Raw genomic sequence first — 24,256 nt, 5'->3', positions numbered from 1 at the left:
GGCAACAAGGACACATTGCTGGCTCATGGGTAATTTACCATCTACCAGGACCCCCATATCCTTTCATTGATGAATATGTTGAACAGGACTGGGCCGAGTATTGACCCTGGGACACCAGGTTTCCAGCCTGCAATTCGACCCTGCTCCATTAATCAAAACCCTCTGAGTTCTGTCACACAGCCAGCTCCCTGTCCACCTCACTGTCCCCTCATCTAGCCCACGCTTCCTCAGTTTCCCAATGAGGATGTTATGGGAGACAACGTCAAAAGTCTTGTTGAAGTCAAGGTAAATGACAACTGCTGCTCTCCCCTCATCCAGCCAACCAGTTATAACAGAAAGCTATCAGATTGGTCAAGCGTGATTTATCCTTGGTAAACCCATGTTGACTACTTCCAATAACTTCCTGTTCTTCAACATGTTTGGAGATGACATCCAGAATGAGTCGCTCCATTACCTTCCCAGGGAAAGGACACATTGCTGGCTCATGGGTAATTTACCATCTACCAGGACCCCCATATCCTTTCATTGATGAATATGTTGAACAGGACTGGGCCGAGTATTGACCCTGGGACACCAGGTTTCCAGCCTGCAATTCGACCCTGCTCCATTAATCAAAACCCTCTGAGTTCTGTCACACAGCCAGCTCCCTGTCCACCTCACTGTCCCCTCATCTAGCCCACGCTTCCTCAGTTTCCCAATGAGGATGTTATGGGAGACAACGTCAAAAGTCTTGTTGAAGTCAAGGTAAATGACAACTGCTGCTCTCCCCTCATCCAGCCAACCAGTTATAACAGAAAGCTATCAGATTGGTCAAGCGTGATTTATCCTTGGTAAACCCATGTTGACTACTTCCAATAACTTCCTGTTCTTCAACATGTTTGGAGATGACATCCAGAATGAGTCGCTCCATTACCTTCCCAGGGAACAGAGGTGAGACTAACTGGCCTGTAGTTCCCTGGGTCCTCCTTTTTGCCCTTTTTGAAGACTGGAGTGATATTTGCCTTCCTCCAGTCCTTAGGCACCTCTACTGTTCTCCATGATTTTTCAAAGATGATGGAGAGTGGCCTAGCAATAACATCTACCAGCTCTCTCAGCACTTGCGGGTGTATCCCATCTGGGCCCATGTACTGATGGATGTCCAGTTTAGCCAAGTGGTCTCTAACCCAGTCCTCCTCTACTGAGGGAAAATCTTCCTCTCTCTCTTCCCCCTTGCCTCCAAGGTACGGATGACAATATTTTCTTCCTAGTGGAGACTTAGTTTTTCTTCTTTAACTATGCATCATCCACACACAATATCATTGGAGTAGCTGAGGGAACTGGGGTTGTTTAGCCTGGAGAAAAAGATGCTTGGTGAGACCTTATTGCTCTCTATAACTACCTGAAAAGAGGTTGTAGTGCAGTGGGGGTCGGTCTCTTCTCCCAGATCACAGGCAATAGGACAAGAGGAAGCAGACTTAAGCTGCACCAGTGGAAGTTTAGACAGGATATTAAGAAAAATTTCTTCACCAAAAGGGTTGTCAAGCATGGGAAATGGCTGTCCAGGGAAATAGTTGAGTCACCATCCCTGGAGGGGGTGACTTACAAGGTGGTGACTACACTTAAAAGACGTGTAGATGTGGTGCTGAGGGACATGGTTTAGTGGTGGACTTGGCAGTGCTAGGTTAACATTTGGACTTGTTGATCTTAAAGGTCTTTTCCAACCTAAATGATTCTATGATTACATCAAATAAGAGACAATTCATGACAGTGAAAATGAAACCTAGAAATTCCTTTTGCCCAGCAGATTTAGCTGATGGAGCTGGCGATCTACAGACTGCTGGCATTGGCACTTATAAGCTCTGCAACTTGGTGCCTGGAAGCTTGGGGATGTTTCTCAGATCACTGCAAACAGAACAGCTCCTAAACTTTTCCATATCATGATACTAATCTACAAGAGCAAAAAAGCTGTCAGCCCCAGAAGAGCTGGATAACATATTCTGTCTGAAATTCTTCCCATTGAAAAATAACCTGGTCTTATTTTTTACCAAAGAAAACAATATTTGAATGTTTTTAATATGAAATTTATAAGTAAAAAAACAAAAACAAAACCCAAACCAAACAAATTGGCAAATTTGACCTTGTTCCAGTTGGAATTCTACATTGATTTAGTTTTGGAAAACAAAAACTATGATAACTATGATACATCTCTTTCCCCCTCTAATTTTTCATCCCCAGTCCAAGTTTATTGCCATCAACTGGAATAGAAGAAATTATTTCCAGCTTTGCTATTTATTTTCATTTCCTTTCCAGTTTTCCTGTTTTTCTCTTTGTGCTTTGTATATTTTTCCTACTACTTATTTAACTTATCCAAATCATACCAAGTTTTTAAAAATTAGAGAATACAAAATGCAAGAAAGATGAATAAAAAACAACCCTGAAAAAAGCACAGGTACTATTCTGCTGAACTACATAACAGTAAAAGAGAAAATAAAAAGAAATGTTAAAATTGGGAGGTGGGATGGTTGAAAACTTAGGTTAATTTTGCTCTAACAAATGTATATAATTTTCTATAGAATATACAGAATGTTGGACAAAAAATACAAGAAAAAATTTAAAGGGTTTTCCTTCAAAAAAGGGAAGAAAAAAAAAGAAAAAAAGGAAAGATATACAAGAGTTTAAAAGCATGGCCCATTGCCTTTATAATTAATATTCTTTGTGAAACAATTGTTACAATTAATAACCAGTGTTGCTTACAGAGATTCTCTGGTTTGGGATTATTATCTGCGGTGTTAACTACCAACCTCTGCAAAATACTGAAACGCATGTAATAGCATGAATAGGGTCTTACCAATCATCTCTTTCTCAAAGTCTTCTCTTTTTTCCAAGCAAACATATTGGAGATGATGTGAGCTTTCTGAAATCAAGATGCTAAGGATGAGGAGAAGGATTTCCTTGCCTGTGTAAGACTACAAGTAACAAGCTTTGACCTCCCTGATCTGCCTTGTTAGCTGTAGTAGAATTCGGTGCTGAACTGTCTGTTATTCCAACAGCTTTAAACTGAGAACCATGAATTAATTGTGAATTTTAAATTTTGACTGGCAGAACGGAAAAGTTAATTTTTTAAAAGCAGATGGCAGCCTGTAATTTCATGCCCTGCTTTTGCCTTACCTGCAACATCTGCATGCAGCACCTCCTCCACAAATTAAGCCTTTCACTCAAAAAAATAATAAATATATTTATAGTCTGAATCACAGTTTTACCAATAGTTTCATTAAAATGATTTTCTTAAATTGTCATAGAAGCAAATGTAGATTTGTTATTACACAAGGCATATCTCATAATATCAGACTTTTATGGTTATATTAATGCTATGGTTTTTTGTAAGAGATGGGTTCATAACAAAGGATCTGTCTTCATAAAGCAAAGCCAGATTCTGAATGCATTACCCATGACATAATGTCGACAAATCTGCACTGTGATTTTCATTCTAAGTGTTATGGCTTTAAGGGGATATCCTGCATATAAAATTCTGCAGTACCCAGTGTTACAAGAAATTAGTTTCTGGTTTTAATGCAAACTGTGTGCTTTTTCCCTCAAATTTAAACACATTGAATTTAGTTCCAAAAATTTGCTGTGGACTAAGAATTATCTGATTTCAGATAATACAGAACTAGGAAACACATACCATATTTTTTGGTCAAGTTTCTTGCTATTGAACTTGGCCATGTCATATAAATCCATTGTAAACTGAAACTATAAGAACCCAGAAAGATAGGCAATTCAATCAATATCTTTTCTCCATGAAACTCAGGGAGTACAGATTTTCCTTGCTGCTAGTGAGAGAAAATTCCCTTTGGAAGCACCTTCTCAGATAGATTAGTATACTGTTTTTACTATTTTGAAGGATTTTTCCTTTCTAAAGTCATTACTGTTGTATTTGAGAAACTCACAAACTGTTTATGAATGTATTTTTGCAGTTACCTCTGTATGTGCCAAACTCTTATAATATCCTGACTGAATGGAGGGGAAATCAAGGCATAAACAGTCAAGTCATGCATAAACTCTGTGCTGGAGCCAGTGACCAAACTAAGATCACTGTGGGCAGTAGCATGGTCTAAACCCTATTCCACATCAGAAGGAGCTCTGGGGGAGGACTCTGCTTGCTCACTTATGCTTACCCTTTTTCTACACCCAATACAAAATGGGAGCTATTGTATCCTTATTACTTCCTTCTAGTAATTTAGGGATTGGGGATGTCATCCAAAGAAAAAAGATATGGGTCTAATATTCTCCTTTTCATAAGGAGACTTTCAAGTCACATTTCCCAAGAATGAGTGCTGTCTTAACAAGCCTGAGGTTATTCTAGGACTTCCACTATTCTTCATCCATCCTTTTGAAGCCACTTCAGTGTATAGATAAGAAGCCCGGATTTTTGAAGGAAGAGATAAAGAACAAATGTGACTGTGACTCTGCAATTTAGTGACTGCTTTAGGCAGAGAAGGAGGCAAGTCCTAGATTCTGTTCCCTGTTTTTTATCCAGTAAATATTTAGCCGTGCCAGTATTTGGTATTTTTTACTTAGTTACTAACAATTAGCAATTCTTTCATAGAAAATAATAACCAAACACATACAGAAAGTACTCATTTTTAATTTATGAACAGTAAAGCAACATCTCCCACTGGGTACCGCATCTCATTTTATGCTGAAGGTCCTGAACAGAATTTCATTCCATCTTTTAATGTTTAATACATTTCAAAGAATTAAAAATGAATTTTCCTCTTATTCCTAATTATTAATAAACATATACTATTCAACATATATATATATATAATACAACAACTTCGATATCCTGTTTATGACAGAGGACTTATTTTGCTATTTTATTCTCTTGTGTCTCGGGATATTTACTGGCACCATTCACACTTGTGTTGAAGCACCAGAAGAAATAGGTTTTATGGCCACATGGTCCCTTCCTATGCATCAAATGTCTGCAGATGCCACCTGCTGAGTCACAGCATTTTCAGGTGCAGCGTAGAGAAACCCAAATAGCTTCCTGAAACATACATGTTCACCACAGCTATGGCCACTAGGCTATGGTGGCCACAGTGCTTCCAATACCTGATCTGGCTCATTTACAGCTAGTTCTTTGCAATAGGCATCGTAAATGTGTCCTTATTTGCTACTCTGGCTTCTAAGGGATCAAACCAGCAAGTAAATGCTCAGGAGAATAATCTTTACAGAGGCTGAAAACATGTAGATGCTTGGCTAAAATATCTAAGATTGTGGTAGCCTCTTAAACATAAGTGCACCTTGACAGACTTAACCGTTGTAGTCAGAAAAAACGTGTTGGGAAGCTGCCCTGCTCCAAAGACAGCAGGCTCTGGGGCCGAGCTCTGACCCTCTCACAAGAACATTCTTATCCCAACCTCCTGCCCAAAACTGAATCAGACAAAGTGTTTTACATGGCCATGGTTATCCAAGTAAACTAATGTTCTCCCACATGCCACCCTCTCGGATATCACTTCTGTCACAAGTTTTTCACCTCTATTATTGTAGCACAACCAAAAGGCAGAGGTTGAAATTGAAGCATGTGGGAGTTCAGCTTGAATGAGTGCTACAAGATTAGACAGATGCACTTTTGTTTTATTTCATGTTATTATGTGATATGGCAAGTCATAGAAAGAAAAGCAATTAAAGAACCAGGAACATTTTGTTCATTTCAGTTGCTCTACTGAAGGAAAGGTTTTTCCTGGATCTTTGCCTTTGAGAATATATTACATCTACCCTGGACTGTGATCCACATGTTATGAGAAATAACTAATAAGCTAAGTTAGGAGAATTGCCTTTTTCATTGTGTAAACAACCTTCAAGCACTGTTTTGCAAAACTTATTCACAAATGCTCTAAAATACCAAGATGCAATTTAATAGACTTAATATTGTTTGTTGTTGATGGAGCAAATCCAAGTGTAAACAGATTAGTTCACTGAAAGTCAGGCATTAGGTTTGTCACTGAAAAAGCATATAATGGGTGCTATTAGCCCTTATGGGAAGAAAGAAAGGACAAGACAAGAAATGAAGGCTAGCTGCACCCTCAGCAGCTATAGTGGTCTGTAGACTCCGTCAGGGACACACTGACCAACAGCCAGCACCACAGCTATCAGAAAGGCATTCTGGCACCACAGATGTACCCCAACCAGCTATTCAAAACAAAAGAAAAATATGTAGCTGTCCATGCCCACTGAAACCTGAGAGCTTCAAGATGACATACTCATGGTCATATTCATAAGACTCAAAATGACAGCGTATAAGCAGACAGGGCTCATTCAGTCCCTTCTACATTCCTTGTTCATCTGCTGTGCTGCAGTATTACACTTGTTGCTGGCCTGTAGCTTTCACTTTCATACGTACTGAGGTCTCAGTCCTGTCTAGGCAGAAACTATCAATGAATGTGAGCCTTTTATCACCACACCAAAAATGAGCATACAGTATATGTATTATCCAAGATCTTTTTGCCATTGTAAAGGCGTCATATAGATAATACTCAGTGTTGCTGAATTGTTCCACAGTTTTTCTAGCTGTATTTTGACTTTTCAATAGCATATAAGCTACTGTTAATGGTTAATAGTTATTTAAAACTATTCTTCTACTGCCTTATTATTTTTCCCTGACTTCAAAAATCCACTGTCAACTCTCCTCATAAAGCTCTACCAGATTAAAGAAAAGGTGTTACACTCACTGTCAGTAAACACAATTCTAAGAAGTCACACTAAGAAGATTTTAACTCCTCTAAAAAGAGTGTTATAGAAGCAATTTTATTTAAAAATGGCATGGCTGACCAAAACTTATCCGTGTTTGTGTGATATACACTTTATAGAAGATTAGCGCAATTATTATCTTGCATAATTACCATCATTGCAGAATTAATTAGTGCTAGATTGGTCTGTAAACTGAAATTTTGCTCATTAAAAGCACAAGACATTATGAGCGTTTTCAAGTAACTAGAGACAAAAGCCCTTTTATTACATTAGCAACATACTGATAAAATAGAGTTAAGTCACAAATTGGTTACTATACCTTTGCCTATTTTATACCATTCCTTCTAGGTTTACGCAAAAAAGTCTATTTAGAAATTAAAAGTACTTACATAATCAGACTTCATTACTGCCTTTACAGTAGGTGGTGTACATTCCTACATTCAAATTAAGGAAGTTGTGCAAGAAATTTTGTTGTCTCTATTTCTTTTTCATGCAATGCCTTCCACCAACACATGCAAGCAGTTTAAGAAACGTGGTATTTTATGAGATTAAAGAGCTAGAGATAATCCAGGAAACTGCAAGTAAAGTAACAGGATTAAGTTATATAGTTAGCTCAGTTGACTGAAATAAATTTAGTTGACTCTGTTGGGCTAAAATGCACATAAAACCTTTTACTTCCCCTAAAACTTCTTCCTGAAAGCTTCTTTACATTAATATCACAGTATATCACAAACTGAAAATACTTTAATAAAAATAAATATATTTAGGAGAGAAAAAGTATTTAAAAAATAAATTGCTTCTGTATTGGTCTATGGATTTGAAAATCTGAGTAGCATTTTCTAATAGTCAGTCTTGGAATAACCTTTCATGCCTTGTTTACTGGTCTGTGCCAGTAAACATTTTTTGTTATTACTTTGTTTGATAGGTGTTTGAGAGACAATAATGCTTTATAGAAACAGAAAACCTTGCAATCAAAAAGTAAAAAGAAAACACTTAACTTTCCATGCAATATGCCATTTTGAAATACATACACACAAATATACCTAAATACAAGATACATTTTTATGTAATAAAGTGTTAGTTGATATCTTCATTTAGGAAAGGCAAACTCTTAGCACATTCTCCAAGATGTCTGCTGCTTTCAAAAGTGGCTTATTTTCTCCAAATTAGTTAAGAAATTTGTTCTTTCAGACTCCCTTCCTGTCTCTTTTAGCTCCCACTGATTTCCCCTTACTTAATCAAGCTTACAGGGCTTAGACACCACAAGGCAGTCATCTTATTAAGAGAGAATTCCTACTGATGAATCAATCTATGTAACTCATATGAAAACTTGGGTAACTGCTCACCGATCAGTAAAGTCACATGCGTATAATAGGGTGACCAGCTGGGCCTTGGCCACCTGTAGCAACTGTCAAGATACGCAGTAGCACACAGATAGGGAAGGTCAGCAGATCTTGCCAGGACTGCACATCACCAACCTGGACTATGCCACAGTAACACTGACATAGAAAATGAAAGCAAGGCTTGGACATGGATCCTGTGACCAGGTGGCCTGCCACCATTTATTGCTTCTTCTCTCCCCAAGGATAGACACCAATGAAGACCTGTCAGAGTGAACGCCTGGGGTAGGATCTCTCAGTCATGCCAGGGACTTGCTCCCAGCAGGGATTCAGATGTTCTTCTGGTGGCTTAGTCACCCTGGGGAAAAGGAGGACAAGGTGTCCTGCCTGTGTTGTTGCATCTCTAAAACGTCAGGTTCTGTCTTCAAATTGGCTATGATGCTTGAGGACACACATGTTGGCAGACTTGCCCAATCCCCACTGTGGATATGGTCAAATAGATGGTTATCTACAGATTTGAGGGCAGTAGCCTATCCTCACTCTAGAAGAGATACATTCCTGCTGTAGCCCCTAAACATGCATGGATGGCTGATAGCATGCTGCACAGCAAGCTAATGGGGCAGCTGGCAGAAATGATGGCCCCTGTATGAATGCAGACACCATGACTAGAGTCTGCTCCAATAGCTCCTACAGTTAAAAGGAATCTCTGCAAAAGCCATATTCCTTCAACTCACTAGTTCTGTCAGTTCTAGTAACTTAGTCTTTTATAGATAGAACGCATTGATTGGTAATATTTATAGGACTAATTTTACGTACATATATAAATTTATATAAATTACAAATACAAGACATCAACATTCATCATCTCTATCATGCAAAGCATGATAAAGACAGTTTCCCAAGGGAAAGAAAAGCACACAAAACTGAGATGGCAAGTAGAAACTGAGAAGTGAATTCCTGTAATTAATTTTCATAACTACAGCTCTCAAATACTGTTAATGTAATTGCCATTTATTCATGATCTTATTACACAGTGGTTAACAGAGACTTGGGAAATACATACACTGTGTGTAAATTGCCTTTAATAAAAGCAATTAAGACAGTTGAATGAGTACTGCTCATTACCACCTATGAGAACAGGGACATCTGGTGGACGATATTGTTACTTGATTTTTTTTTTCTACATATTTTGTATGTATTAGACATTTTCCACCAAAACTATACAGAGTATAAATTAAATCTATTAAATGGACTACACTTAAGAAATACTGCACATTTTTATATGGTAAGTGACCTTTGATACGTACACCTTACAATAAATTAATCTTAAATTAATATCTACTTCAATTGTGGTAACTTTTTTATCATGTTTGAGCAGACATTAATTTAGTTTCCTGTAGTCACAACTCATGTGGTAAACATGAACCTTTTCCAAGTGAAAATACATGCTTTTCTACAACACTTTATCAAAAATAACAAAATTTAATATTGGGCTTATATTTTGGTCTCAAATTTAAATGGGATTTTCAGAAATCACTTATATCGTCATTTAATTCCAGTTCTCAATTACATGGGTGTACATGCTTCACAATAATCCCCACAGCACCTGGAATCCAGAATTCTGTGGAGCACTGCAAAAGCAGGACAACCCTACACCAACAGCAGGAATGTTCTCTAGTTGGTTATTCCTAGCTTAACACAAGCAAATAGGTTTAGAAATACTCAGTGAGCCACAGCAGTTATTTGTCATGACTAAAATAAATAATAATACTAAATAAACACCCGGACCAAAACATTTGACTAAAACCAGAGTTAAGAACACCTGCCATACTGTCACAGTATATGGTGAAATGATGCACATTACAGTTCAAGAAAATGTCTGTGTATCCACAATGTTGTCAGAGATCTGGTAATGGAAAAGCCTTGGGCAAAAAAGGAGCATGTACAGCAGAAGTGAAGCCTATCAAGGGAACCAAAGAGAAGTGTGGGCTAAGAAATACATAAAAATGGAGAGGAAAAAGAGATCAGTGAAATGCTTGGAGGCTACAAGACTAAAGGAAGGAGCAGAAGACAAAGGGGAAAATAAAGACAAAGGTGAAGGTGACTAAAAAAACAAAGGCAAGCCAAGACCCTGTTAGTAGCCTAGGGTAAGAAGAACCACTGGAGATGCAAAATGAGCATAGAACAGTAGAGCATAAGAATGAAAAGGTGCGAGAAGAAGAGACAACACCAAGTTGAGAGGGAATGTCGATCTGCTTGAGGGTAGGAAGTTCTACAGAGGGATTGATGGGCCAAGGCCAAATGTATGAGGTTCAACAACGCCAAGTGTTGGGTCCTGCACTTGGGTCACAACAGCCCCAGGCAGCGCTACAGGCTTGGAGAAGAGTGGCTGGAGAGCTGCCTGGCAGAAAAGGACCTGGGGGTGTTGGTTGACTGTCGTCTGAACATGAGCCAGCAGTGTGCCCAGGTGGCCAAGGTGGCCAACAGCATCCTGGCCTGTATCGGGACAGTGTGGCCAGCAGGACTAGGGAACTGGTTGTCCACCTGTACGCGGCACTGCTGAGGCTGCACCTTGAGTACCGTGTTCAGTTTTAGGCCCCTCACTATAAGAAAGACACTGAGGTGTTAGAGTGCATCCAAAGGACAACAAAGCTGCTGAGGGGTCCAGAGCACAAGTCTTACAAGTTGTGGCTGAGAGAACCGGGGTTGTTTAGCCTGGAGAAAAGGAGGCTGAGGAGAGACCTTATTGCTTTCTACAACTACCTGAAAAAAGGTTGTAGCAAGGTGGGGGTTGGTCTCTTTTCCCAAGTAACAAGCCGATAGGACAAGAAGAAAGAGCCTCAAGTTGCACCAGGGGAGGTTTAAATTGGATATTAGAAAAAATTTCTTCACCAAAAAGGTTGTCAGGCATTGGAACGGGTTGCCCAGGGAAGGAGTGGAGTCACCACCCCTGGAGGTATTTAAAAGACACGTAGATGTGGTGCTGAGGGATATAGCACTGCAAAGTCCATGACTAAGCTGTGTTAACAGTTGTCCTTGATGATCCTAAAGGTCTTCTCCAATGTAAATGATTCTATGATTCTAAAAAGGGATGAGTGCACAGCAGAAGTGTGCAGAAGACCAATGCGGGATGGCAAGGGAAAAAGCACAATTTCATTTCCAGAAGCTACATGGGGACATGATCAAAGAAGGTGAATTTAAATTATTTTTCCAAGTTCAAATTTATTAGGAAAGATTTTGGGTTAGATTAGATACTTGCCCTATCATCATCTGAAACCTAAACACATGTTAAAAAAACAAGACAGACAAGACAAGGGTTGGATGAAGAAAGGATTAAAGGATTATTACAACTTGCACACAGCAGAGTGAGAGAGGGAGTAGATGAAAGAACAGAATCATCAGGGACTGTTTGAATGGATGTTGAGACAAATGTCTTTGGTAGGCACTACAGACTAGGTATTTTGGGGGCAAGAACTCCAGCAAACTTATTACAGGAATGAAAGAGAAGGATATAAAAGGGTGGAGAATACTGCACGGTAAGCACTGAATGGTTTGCCAAAACAGAAAAGGATGAAAAAAAAGGAAGGATGTATGAAAACTGCAGCAATGTTCATCTGAATCAATGCATTTGAATATGTTACATGCCTGATTAAATGGAGAGAAATACAAGTTTTATACTGGGCAACATAAAACCTATCAAGCAGTTAGGACTCGTAAGTTTCACATCAATTCACATCAGCAATGTTAGGTTGTAAGTGCAAGTAGCAAATATAATTCAGGAAAGAATGAACAATGCAGAAGTAACATATGCAATTTTGACTGAAATAATTGTCTAGCTGATGTTATGATTTTAACCAAATGACTCCCAATTAAATACGGAGAAATTTTAAAAGGCTTCCATGGATAATAAGTCATCTTTCCAAACAGAGAATAATGGAGTGTGCTAGATTCACCACACTAAAGTTTTATTAATTCCTTTCTGTTTATGTAACCTGTCCGGTATTGCCACTAAAAATCAGGTTCTGCCTTTCTGCTTTACCAGATAAAGCACATGGACTGCATGTGGCCTTATCTCCCCATACAGAAATTCTTGTCTGAATTTTTACTTTACGGTGTTTCCTTCAACATTTTTTTTTTTCTCTAGCAAGGATGGAGAAACTCCCTGCTATCTAGGTTGTATGAGGAATTCAGTACAACCTTATCAGGATAATGTGTTGAGACTCGTGCCAATACAGCGTCTCCTGATTTTGCACAGGCTGTTAGCAAAAGAACAGCTAACAATAGCTCCTGTCCCCAGAATTTCTTCTCAAAACTGAGTGTCTTATACCGCTGAAAAATGATGTATTGCTGATAATGTCACTAAGGGCCAACCTGCTCTGACCTGAAGAACATCGATTTACTTCAAACCAAGCAAAGATCTGTGGTTAGAACTTTATATTGGCTATGAGAGACTTCAGCTCAAGTACCTGATCTGTATATGCTTCAGAAAAAAAGAATTATTGCTTTGTCCTCTGTATGCCACATGATTAATTGAATGACTAGACTTCCAGACAGATCTTTTTCCACCAACACCACAGACTCCACACAGTCCAAATAATTAAGTAAAAATTGATCTGAAAAGAAGAGCAAAGTATTTCAGTGTCTGAAAGAGACTTGGCCTTCCAGGACTCCCATATATTGAAGGCAAGACCAACCTCAAGTGTACTGAAAACATCCCCTGCCTGAGCCTGTCTCAGATCTATCCTAAAATTTAAACAGACACCAAATAACCTGACTTGGATGATTTAACTAATTTCCTCCTTGTGAGTCTTGGCTACTACCAGGATGTGGTAAAACAGGCAGTTCGAACCTAAGCATCCTGTGCAGCTCTATGCCTTGAGCTCTAGCATCCTCGCCATTTTGTGATGATGACTCTCATTTCCTCCTTGACTCTCAATTAAAGTGTCAAAATAGTTCTATTTTATCCCAGTTAATTTTTCTTACCTCAAAAATTTATCTCAAACCTCAAAATTCTTTAAGAAGAAACTTTGCGTTTGGGATACCTCTGCCTTGAGCTTTTGACTCAGAAAACTTAAGTTTTGGCGATTCTTGATCAGCCTTCTGTACAGCTTCAAGGAATGGGTGATCCATTCCCTAACTAATAAGCTGTTAGAGAGCTAGTTGGCAGCTGACGTGATATCAAAGTGAAGGTATTTTTGTATTGCATCAGCCTCAAAGTAATTTTGAAAGAAATCCACAATTAGAAACAAGAGAAAGAAAAAGAAAGCCAAAGTTAGAGGCAGAGTCAGTCAGCCTCCAGGCAGAATAAGATTTAAAAATGCAAAGATATAGCTCATATGTTAAAGTAGACGAGCCAAGAAAATAAATTACTATGTATTGCAGCCAAAGATTATAGTCAATGCCTTTCTATTACAACTGAAGAAACTATGATAACAGCAACATGGCCAAGAGAGCAAAGGTCAATAGCTGCAGAGCAGCGGATGGAGAAGGTTATAACAATATTAAGACAACAAGAAAAGCTAGCAGCCTTTGCCAAATTTATACAACTGTGTTTGGCAAAAGCTGGGATCACTGGGACTGGCAACGCAAGACACTGATGAGGCCACAGTGATTCAAGCAGCAGATACATATTTCTGATGTATTTAATTTCTTCAGTGATTGATCAAGAGATGAACACGCAGCAAGCCAAAAGCACCAGATTCTTTGTTTAAAGCCTCTTACCTTTATAGAAAAGAATTTATAAGGCTGTGCTCATAACAGATGAGGACTTGTCAACTGGCAGCCCATGAGTCAAACAGGGCATGTAAGGAAATTTTGGCTAGCCCCTAGGAAAGCCTACAGCTGTAAGCTGAGCCAGTTTTACAGTCTGCTGAAAGGTAATGGTGGAAAGCAAAAGTGAATTTGATGTGGGCCAAGAGAATGCATTGCCAACCATTGAACACACCTGGCTGGCCAGCCAAACAAACTGGTAGCGTTATAGGAGAAATCAATTGCCTGGGAACAAGAGAAAGGGTTTGACTGTGGGTAGGACAGTTGGGAACATCTGAGTCTGGCCTAGAAATACAGTCAGTGCTTAGTTGCCCTTGGGTTTCTATTTACCGGCACATGAATGTGGAGACACCAAAGCTGCCCTTAAGCAGTGGTAGCTCAGAGTCAGAAGGATACCATAACTCAGCGCTGACATTGACCCTCCTCCTGTTCTGCAACACATTCCCCAGCACTGGGAGTCGAAGGGACTTTTTGCTTAGAAATGGCCAGCTCTGTGCATTGATGCTAGGACTTGCCTAGCAAGCCCTGAGAGATGCAAGCTAACTCTGTGCCCAGTACATCTACATCATGATCTTACTCTGTTATGTTGTTACTTTATTAGGGTTTTTTTCATTATCCACAACATTCCTTAGTACCTCACTTAGAATAATGGGAATTAATTATAAAAACCTCCCACTCTAACTCTTAGGAATAAATATGATCCCCGAAAATAAGCTGCCTTTTTCTTAGCATATTTACCACCACCAAAAAGGTGTGCTCTTCATACTGAATAATATTATTGTCAGACTGAATCTTTTATATTTTTAGAACCAATACTGTAAATCCAGTTATTTGTTAAATTTTTTTAAGGTATTTTAATGAAACAACAATTTGACATAGACATGTAACACTTTGGCAAAGTAAACTTGTAGCTTAAGCTTCACATTGATTTCAGCATGCATTTTATGCCCTAATTTTGTAAGAGAGTGCCGCAAAATGTTTATTTTGGCCATCTTCTTAATGAGATGAGATTCCAGGGAGGAAACTACTAAAGGTGATAAAAAGAGTTTAAATTAGTGCATTTAAATATAAGAAAAGTAAAAAGAAACAAAGAAAAATGTATTTTCTGCAGTGTTCCCTTGTTTCTACCAGCAAGAAGGACTGTGCATAGAAGGAACTGCCTGACACAGGTCCTCTAAATTTCTGCATTTGAAAGAGGAAACAAGCTTACTCGCCATTATTCTAAGAATAGTCATCTTACTTTTGTTACTGTACCATGCAGCAGTTTGAAGCATTTGGAATTGTTTGAACAAGACAATACTGAGCAAATTAAAGTAGAACACAAATGATTTTCATTGACCAGAGGAAGACAGTAATTACAATAGAAAAAATAAGACTAAAGTAGCACTGCTCTGCAAGTATTTTTAATATATTAGGCCCTCAGCCTTCTAAAATTAATTAATGCTTTAATGAAAGTTGTCTGTTATCTGACTAACAAATTTAGTTTTTCTAATATCCAGCTACCCTGGCTTTCAATTAAGACTCAAAGAGCCAAGAACTGATGAGAACGGACATCATAAATGATTTATGGATGTCCTATTTTGTGTATGGTACATTTATTATTCTACTTAATGCATCCATATGGTTTTCTAATTCATTCATTACTGAAAGCCTCACATTACAGTTATTTCATTAAAGGTTATATCAATTTTCAGGCAGATTCTTAGGAAGCACATTTAATAATTAAAGCTATAATCAAATTTTTGATTTAGCGTATGGATTTCAAATTATCTATCTATTTAATTATTGTCCTATTACCTATTTCTAGAGGGGTCGGTTGTTGTTGGGTTGGTTTTTTTTTTTTACAATTTACAATTTTACAATTACAAATTTCCTGATCAACATTCAATACCAAGGTGGTATTTTAGATTTGCAGTTAATTTTTTCCTTATTGTCCCAAGTTCCATCAACAGTCTCTTGTTCCAACCACAAAAGTATGTATAGAGTGCATCAGAGAGGTCTTCCTGCAGCTAATAATCATGGTCCTTCCTCCCAGCCCAGCCCAGCCATCCTTTAGCAGAGTATTTCTACCAGGGTCAATCTAGACACTCTTAAAACTAAGTTTCCGTCATAGTAGGCAATGGACAAAGTGTAACTAGTGTAGCTATAGCTTAAACAAAACAGAAGAGTGGAAGAAAGAGTAAGCATTTTTAATTTTCAGGTTAATTTCTATTGCCTGTATAAACTTCTACTGTGGCTAGTTAGGCAGAGCCTCAGCATCCTGTAGCACCATTCCAGAGAAAGCCTGTGACAGAGGTTTTGGGGACAATGTCTGCTTCATGCTTATTTTTCACTATCACTTTAAGACAAGGAACATAATTTCTATAGTGTTTATCTTTATTTCCTAAAGAATGCAAAGACTCTGAGAGGGCAATATTTAAGGTCATTCTTGCACTAACCCAAAGCATTTGTGTTTTAATGATCTGTCAGCTCAGAAGTCTGCACTACTATAGAACTACATGCTATAGTACCTGAAATTAAACTGTTATAACATTAAATCATTTTTTATTCATAATTATGAAATTGGAATATATCTATTTGTAAAGGTTAGCCTCCACAGCTGGTTTCTTAATTAGACAATACATTATCTGTTGCACAAAGAAAGCTTATCAGCAACAATTTGGCTAAACAGTGTAGAAAGACAAAGTGTTGCCAGAACACCACAGGACTGTAACAGAAGCGATCCTTATTTCTTTCAGTGTGTTTTCAAAAAGAAAACAAGATTACTAGTACAATTAGTGCCACCAAAAAGATAACCTCTTATTCTAAAAACAGCAACAGGAAAATGCAAAGGAAAAAAAAAAGGAAATTAAATTCAAACAATGAGATTCTGTAAATCAACCAAAATTTACTTTAGCATATTGTAAATGTAAAAATCTTGATTTATATTGTCATTGATTTCTATGCTACAGTTTATTGCACAATGACCATTGCCAAGGAGAATGCATATCCTCAGCCAAATCTGTACAAAGCAGACATTCCACTATTATTCTCCAACAGCTAATAAAGGCTGAAATGTAAATCTGTTTCAATTCATGTTTGAATAAACATAGATAAAACATATGCTGTCAGCCACTTTTCTACACTACTCAACACTACTATATTAGCAGTACTGATGTATACCCACAGTACTCTTCATGATATTTCTACCACATACTCGATTCAAAGTGCTGTATCCACTAAAAGTATTTTCCACCAGTTTATTGTGGTGCAGAGCCAAATAAGAATTAGCTCCCTTACAAACTGTCAGTCATGACTGACCTTCAGAGAAAGGACAGCAAAACATGACTTAAATGCATTTAGCAACACCACCAGAGACAGACAAAGACTTTGTACCTCCCTGCTTACCTCCCTGAGTTATTCCCTTTTTGATACTGAGGTGACTGAAAAAACATCATGTGATCACTTTCAAACTCCAATATCCTCCTAGCGTATGCATTTCATCTCAGAATTCAATATTTATTTTTTGCAAAAGAGATGCTGGAGTGCAGTAATACTTGATCTATGAAGCATTTTTAAATGTGTGCTCAAAAGATTATCTTCTGTTCTGTTATAATCTTTCTCTGATTCAAAACATCACTGTGTTTTAAAAATATCACATTGATATAGTGATGATATAAAAAAATACTTTTCTGTTTCAAAAGGAATTTGAATAAGGCTTAGTACATAAGGGGTTACATACAAGAACACATTATGAACCATCTATTGAGGAACTTTATAGAAGCTGTCATTCTTCCTAGCAATGATGTCAGAAGTGAAGAACCAAAAGGATTATTCCAGAGGCTGAATTGCCAGATCCAACAAAACATTGACTGATAAGGAAACACATGCTGTCTTGCTGTCTTTTTATCTGAGTGCCCTTTATCTGCCTTTTAAATGTTACTGTAGGGGACTTGGGTTTTCACAAAGATAGCTGAGGGTACTAAAAAACATTTAAAAAAAAAAAGAAAGAGTGCTTCTTCAGTCTTTATTCCTGAACATAATCAACAAAACACATAGATTTACTGTGGGAAGTAGTCACTGGTTTGTTTATTGTTGGGTCTCATGATCCCAGTAAGGCCATTTTGTTCATTTATGATTTTGGACATCAAGCATGTGGTGACATGCTGGAATTCTGTGCGCCAGCAAACTTTTCCCTTTCCTTAGTTAAATCTAGGCAGTAATAGGTTTCAGCTCACTTGTAAAAGGAAAACAGTGCAACGATAGTGGTATGGCAATCTCCTGAACTCCTGATGGAGTACAAGCCTGTCTGGATTGATCAAGGTAACAGAACCAGTGCAGTTGAAGCTCAAGACTACCTCCAAAGCTGAATGCTGAAATACCCAAATTGCAGTTTGGGCACTGTCATAAAGAAGCCACACAAAGAGCAGGGATGTAAAATCCACTGTTGTTTAATCTCTGGGTCTTTTCTCCTGGAATTCAGTAAAGCATGGCACAGAAACGGCACAAAAGCCTATTTCAATCACAGGAATAAATGGCACCATGTAAGTAATAAGGAGGCAGCAGGGGAGCTTGCTTGTTTGTGGGGTTTTTTTTCCCCTATTTCAGAGACCAAATCGAGAGACAGACAAGAAATTTGTACTGGATCAGCTCAAGATGAACACTTCTCTGAATTTTCAGTTGGCTGAAAAAGTGCATTTTGGGTCAAACAAATCATTTCATCTGTAGGTATGAGGTAAGTGGTACTCTGTGCACCTTAGCTCAGCAAATAGATCATGCGAAATGAGAAAGATTTAGGTTCAGTGTTCTCCTCTATGTCCTTCAGAGCAAGGCTTTGAGCCAGGTCTCCCACATTTGGGTATACAGCCTTACTCTCACATTTGCATTCTCCTGCACCCTCAAGATATCTTGAAAACGCTTATGCAAAAGTGAAGATCTTTGATTTGCCTGCAACTGTGGCTGAATTCAATCCAATTTCATCAAAAATTCACATCAAAAAATCTCTGTTTTGCAAAAAAAAATAAAAAAATATATTAATTTTTTAAAAATTATCAATTTATAAAAGTCTTCCCAGAGGACAAAATCCAGCAATTCAAAGAATGGAAAAACACAGGCAGATTCCTTTCTGCTACACGCGAGTATCTACTTTACATCTGGGACTGGTCAGTTACAGGAACATACAGCTGAAAGAAGTATGGAACAGCTAACACCTTCTTACAGATGAATTGCACAATACTAACTTTCAACGAAACTTTAGCCTTTATTTAAAAGCATATAGTATGCCTGCTCCTCATATGCAGTTTCCATTTAAATTGTGCAGCTTATGAAGAAAATTAAATGACTTCAAGAAACATCTCCCCTTCACTAAAAAAATCAGGAAAAAAACACCTTTGAGAATCTGTGCAATTTGTGAAAGATATGACTAACTTTTGTGCAAGTTTAGCATCCCACTGAATGTGACATAAATTAACTCCAAAGTTTCCAGCAATAAGCAAATCCATTCAAGCACTGGGCTGCAGAATATCCCCTTAACATTCTTACAACATTTTGCAAGTCAAATGACAAAAAACTGCCATAAGGAGGTTTTAGTACATGTTACAACCTAATGCAATCTTTCCTGTTTTCCACAAAGCCTGACAGCAAACACAATACCATGATAATGGTTCAGCATGCAATTATCCCCGCTGAAGTGCACAGAAGGAAGCAGAAAGCAAATGAGGCCAACTAATGCAGATTCTCCAGATTTCTTTGTGCAAAGGAAATCCAGAATGACAGAGCTGCAGGCTACGAGGTCTATTTGCAAGGCTTGCTGCAGATATATTATGCCTAGTATAATTACTTGAGAAAGAACTAAGGTAATGGTGAGCATCAGTCTCGTATTGGAAGGTGGACTTGAGTCTAGAAGCCAAATACTGTGAACACCTGGTGTTCAGTGTCAGGATGTATAGTGTAATGGGACACAACAGTGATTTTAACAATCACACTAAGGCTACTGACTGATATTGCACACTGTTGTAATGTGTGACTAACATTTAGAGTTTGTTAGCAATTCGGCATATAATAAGGTCTTAAAACTTCACTGCTGACGCATGGCACTTGTCCTCTGTTGTTCCAACCAGCAGACAAACACGTTTCCAGCAGGAAAAAAAGTGGTGGGAATAATGAAATAAAATATAGGAAAATAATAAGGTATATGAGTTCTGGGTCTTGACTCTGGTAATTAAACCTGATGCATCAGGAAACGAGGAACTGATGGAGGAATAAACTTATATGTGTAAGGCCATGTTAGTAGGCAAGCAAGAGATACATCTTTCCCATGTAGTACGAGCACAGTTAGACAAGGGGATAGAACAGTACTTGTGGGATGCATTTGACATAAGTGTAAAAACAGTTCTGCTGTGGTTTCACAGCCTTATGGTTTTCAGCTATCCAAAGTCACCTAGAAGCAGCCCACCTACTTGAACTGTGCCTAGATTTGGAAGGGATTTCCACATTATTTCAATATAAACCATGTTGTTTAAACTGGGATCTGCTCCAGATTAAGACGGCACTAAGTGTATATGTCTGTGTGCACGTATGGATATATAAAAATATGTAAGTAGTTAGTGTGCAGTTGGTGCATCAACTATCACCAATAGAAATATTGTCACTACAGGGAGATACTCAGCTCATCCTGAAGTAGACATCCAGGCTATGTTCTACTGGTAGATTAAATTAGTCTGGTACTGTTCTTTGGCAGAAAACTGATGTGGAAATGGCCTGTGTCAGTACTAATCTGCAAAACAGGATGACCACATCCATCCTGACTATTGGATATGGTCTCTGACCTATATTAACTCTCTAATCATCCAGAAATTGTTTAGAAAATTGCTAGATAGCTTAATAGATTACCAATAGGCCAGTTTCCCACTGTCTGTACCGAAGCCTGAATACCTAGTTCACATGTGGATATCTATTCATAGATACATACATTCATGTGCTTTACTCTCTCCTGAATCCTCTTTCAAAGCACCCGCACCTGAAGCTCTTCCTTGTGCTCTTCAGTGTGCTTGAAGGCAGATGGCTCAAACATTGGTGACAGAATAGATGCAACGGTACAGCAGAGCTATAGTCCTGAGGCATTCAGCCATACACAAAATGCCACGGAAAAGGCAAAGCTCTGTGCAGCTGACTATGACTCTTATGTCCTATTGACATTAGCTGAGAGAAAATCTAATTAAATCAACCCAGTTCAGTACCATTCATGTAAACCAAACAGAAGTGATGTGCTGAACTTTAGGCTACCGTACAGCGCTCTGACCTTTCTAAGCAATAGAGATAGAGACAGATTTTCACATTTATATAAGAAGGTGTATAGTACTGGCAAAGTGTGAAAGGGGAAATTTTGATATATTGAGCAAGTTTATTACCTTTACTTTTCTGAAACACACCACAGGATACAAGAGGAAAAAGCATCTGAGGAGCTTGGTGCAACCTTAGTACAATACACTTGCGTGTCTGAGAAAGACTTTGGACAGATGATGCTTTGGCAACTCCAAAAGGTGATACTTTAGACTTAGTCTGAGCTGTGACTTTTACAAGTCCTTCTGCTTTACATTCAAGTTCAGCCCTAACTGTATGTATGTATGTATGTATGTGTTTCTTAACAAGTGTATTAGACAGCAACATTTTTAATCATAAGTGGTTATCTACAGACCATTTCTACTTTCCATGTAGTGCCTTTACCTTAGCGGTGCTCACATTCAGTATTGGAAAGACTTGAAATAAACACAAACAAACATTTGGAGAACTTGTTCATTTCACTACTAACTCTCTAATATGTTTGATGAGTGTATAGTTTCTGAGATCTAAAATAAATCCATACAAACAGAAAACTCTCCAGTATTACAAAAAAATTATGCAATTCCATATGTTAATGAAGCAATTTTCAGATGAGTTGGTCTCACGTCATTTAGAGAAATAGCTAAACAGAGCATATGGTTAAGCACTAAGGCATTTATAGAACAGTCAAAATGCTCTGGATTGTCCTCACTTCCCTCAACAATGTGCACTGAACACACACATACTGGGTAACGTGATGGAAAGCCTTCAGTTACATAAAACTCACTCCCAGAAAATTAATCTCTCTTTTTCCTACCTTAGGCAAACAAGCACTACAATTTCCCCAGGTTCAGTAAAATTACTTCTTAACATGCGTTCTTTATTGATAGTCACAAAACATGGCTTTTTGACACAACACCTGCAGAATTCTTGGCTTTATAGCACTCTGCTGTGGATTGGCAACATTTTGCTTGTCAGATGGTCTAGTCCTTAGCACAAAATGTAACCTTGTAATAGTTCTACATTAGGCATCCATTCACCCTACCTCTCCACCTTGATGATGAGAAAATGGACTTTGAGTCACTGAAATTAGATTGAATTCAGCTTCCTCCCCTCTGCTGAGCTGCAACAGCGTTGATTTATTTTAAAAAATAACCCCGTTGCTGGCTTTCATACTAAATCTCAATGTGCACTAGTCATGTAACTGGATTACAGGAACATTAACACTAGCAATTGCCCTTTCAAGTTGAGCAACCACCAACATTGCTGGAACAAAAAGGGTCAGCCAGGGCAAACCAGCAAATGTTGTTGCTATCCCTATACGATAAAAACTGAAAAGCAGCAACAAGCAGTAAGTGCTGCTTCAAAACAAAGAAGGAGCAATATACACACATTCAAAACAAAGGAAACTCTATTGGCAATGACATTAACATTACAATCTACTCAAAATGAAATTCAAGAGGTGGGAAAAAAACGCTGACGTGCAGAGAGCTGGAAGGAGCAGAGCTGTGCTTGGATTATGGCAACCACCCTGCTGTGGGACAGCTGCCTTTTGAAGGAAGACACCTTCAAAATTTCCTATTGTGGGATTAGTCCAGTGAGACAACTGACTCTCAGCACTTCAGCTTTAAAGCATGTGCTTCCCCAAAGGCTTTTTATCAGAATGGATGACATTAAAAAGAAACCAAAAACACTGTCCTTCAACAAATCCAGGGACAGCCGAAGATCCCAAGCAACAAACAGCTTTCATGTCATGATTAGCTCATGCTGTTATGCCCCCCCTTAAAGTACATATGGTTCTCAGCCAGAACAGAAGGCTTCAGAGCAGCAGCTCCATCCTATAAGTGCAGTAGCAAAGCTTCAGACCGAGGTCACTTAATGAGAACTTAATGTAGATTTAATAGATCTTTTTTTATGTGACTGCCAACTGAAAATCTGCCTCATTTAGCTTTTAATGCAAGCACTGAGCCAGTCAGCTAAAATGAGGGTAGCCCCAGAATATTTTGCAGGATTCTTTCATTGCAGGTTGTTTTCAACACATTGCAGCGTGTTTCCAAAAGTGTGCAAAGCTCTACTATAATAACAGGCCATAGGTAACAACATCATCTAATGAAAAAATATGGGTCCATGCATATTCTCAGTTCCTTGCACTAACAGAAAGGTTTTACATTCACAGGAGGTGAAATAATGCTTGCTATGGAAAAAAGAGAGCAGGTACCTTTACTGTGGAGCTGGCCTTGCTGGCTTAGGCTAGCTTGGGGCAGAGATGTATCCAGCTTGCTTGGCCACTCCTCCTCCTGATCAGTTTCATTCAGTATTGGGACTCTGCATACAGTTGGCATGTCCCCAGTGAAGAATGGCTGTCAGTACCTTTTCTTTACTCTGATACAGACACTTACATACAACTGAATTGACTGTGATAGCCCTGTAATCTCAAATATGGAGGTCTTGTTCATGTGGGATGCAACAAGCCCAGAGCACAGCTTTTTGGAGTCTAGTTCTCTGATGGTATTTTTTAACTGTTAAAACTTTGATGTTAGACTAATAAAATTACTACCCTTTTCTTTCCTGATTATTCTTTTCTGTGTCACTACTCTTTATTGTGTTTGGTGCATTCATGAGGGCAGAACTCTAGAGGTACCAATAGTACAAAGATCCTGTATGTGATTCTGAAACACTTTGTGTGCTTAAATGCCCTAGTGTTGTACGCTCCATCTTCTTTCCTTGTTTGTAAAGGCCATTCTCTTTTAATCTAGCATTTTCTGTACAGAGTAATTTACAGAATTAGGCAAATAGCTGCTGACTGTAATTAGTCACATTGTTTCCACTTAATCTTTATTAGTTCACTCTAAGGATTGCATGAGCCATTATGAATGGTTGTTCTTCCCTCCAGGAAGGATGAGCCCAGTGCTCTTCTTCATAATCAAGCAGGGCTACCTATGCACCAGGGTGAGACGGAGCAGTGTCTGTTCAGAGCATACACAGACTGTGCTGTGCACTCCAGAGAGGGCAGGCTGCTCTACTGACAGTATGCTGCTCCACTGGCATGAAGGGTGAGGATGCAGCAGGGTGGCATTAGTGTATCATTCCACTGACATGCCCTCCACTGCAGG

General features: G+C 38.5%; 1 protein-coding gene across 2 annotated transcripts in view; it reads right to left on the bottom strand.

The window, feature by feature from the left end:
- PTPRR (protein tyrosine phosphatase, receptor type, R) overlaps nt 1–24,256 on the bottom strand; it is a 177,573-nt gene that overhangs the window by 112,815 nt on the left and 40,502 nt on the right. The window lies entirely within an intron of this gene.

Source organism: Calidris pugnax, unplaced genomic scaffold, assembly GCF_001431845.1.
Source record: "Calidris pugnax isolate Ruff unplaced genomic scaffold, ASM143184v1 scaffold44, whole genome shotgun sequence".
NCBI lineage: Eukaryota > Metazoa > Chordata > Aves > Charadriiformes > Scolopacidae > Calidris > Calidris pugnax.
Note: the sequence above shows the minus strand (reverse complement) of the source record. Positions and strands in the feature narration are given on the sequence as shown.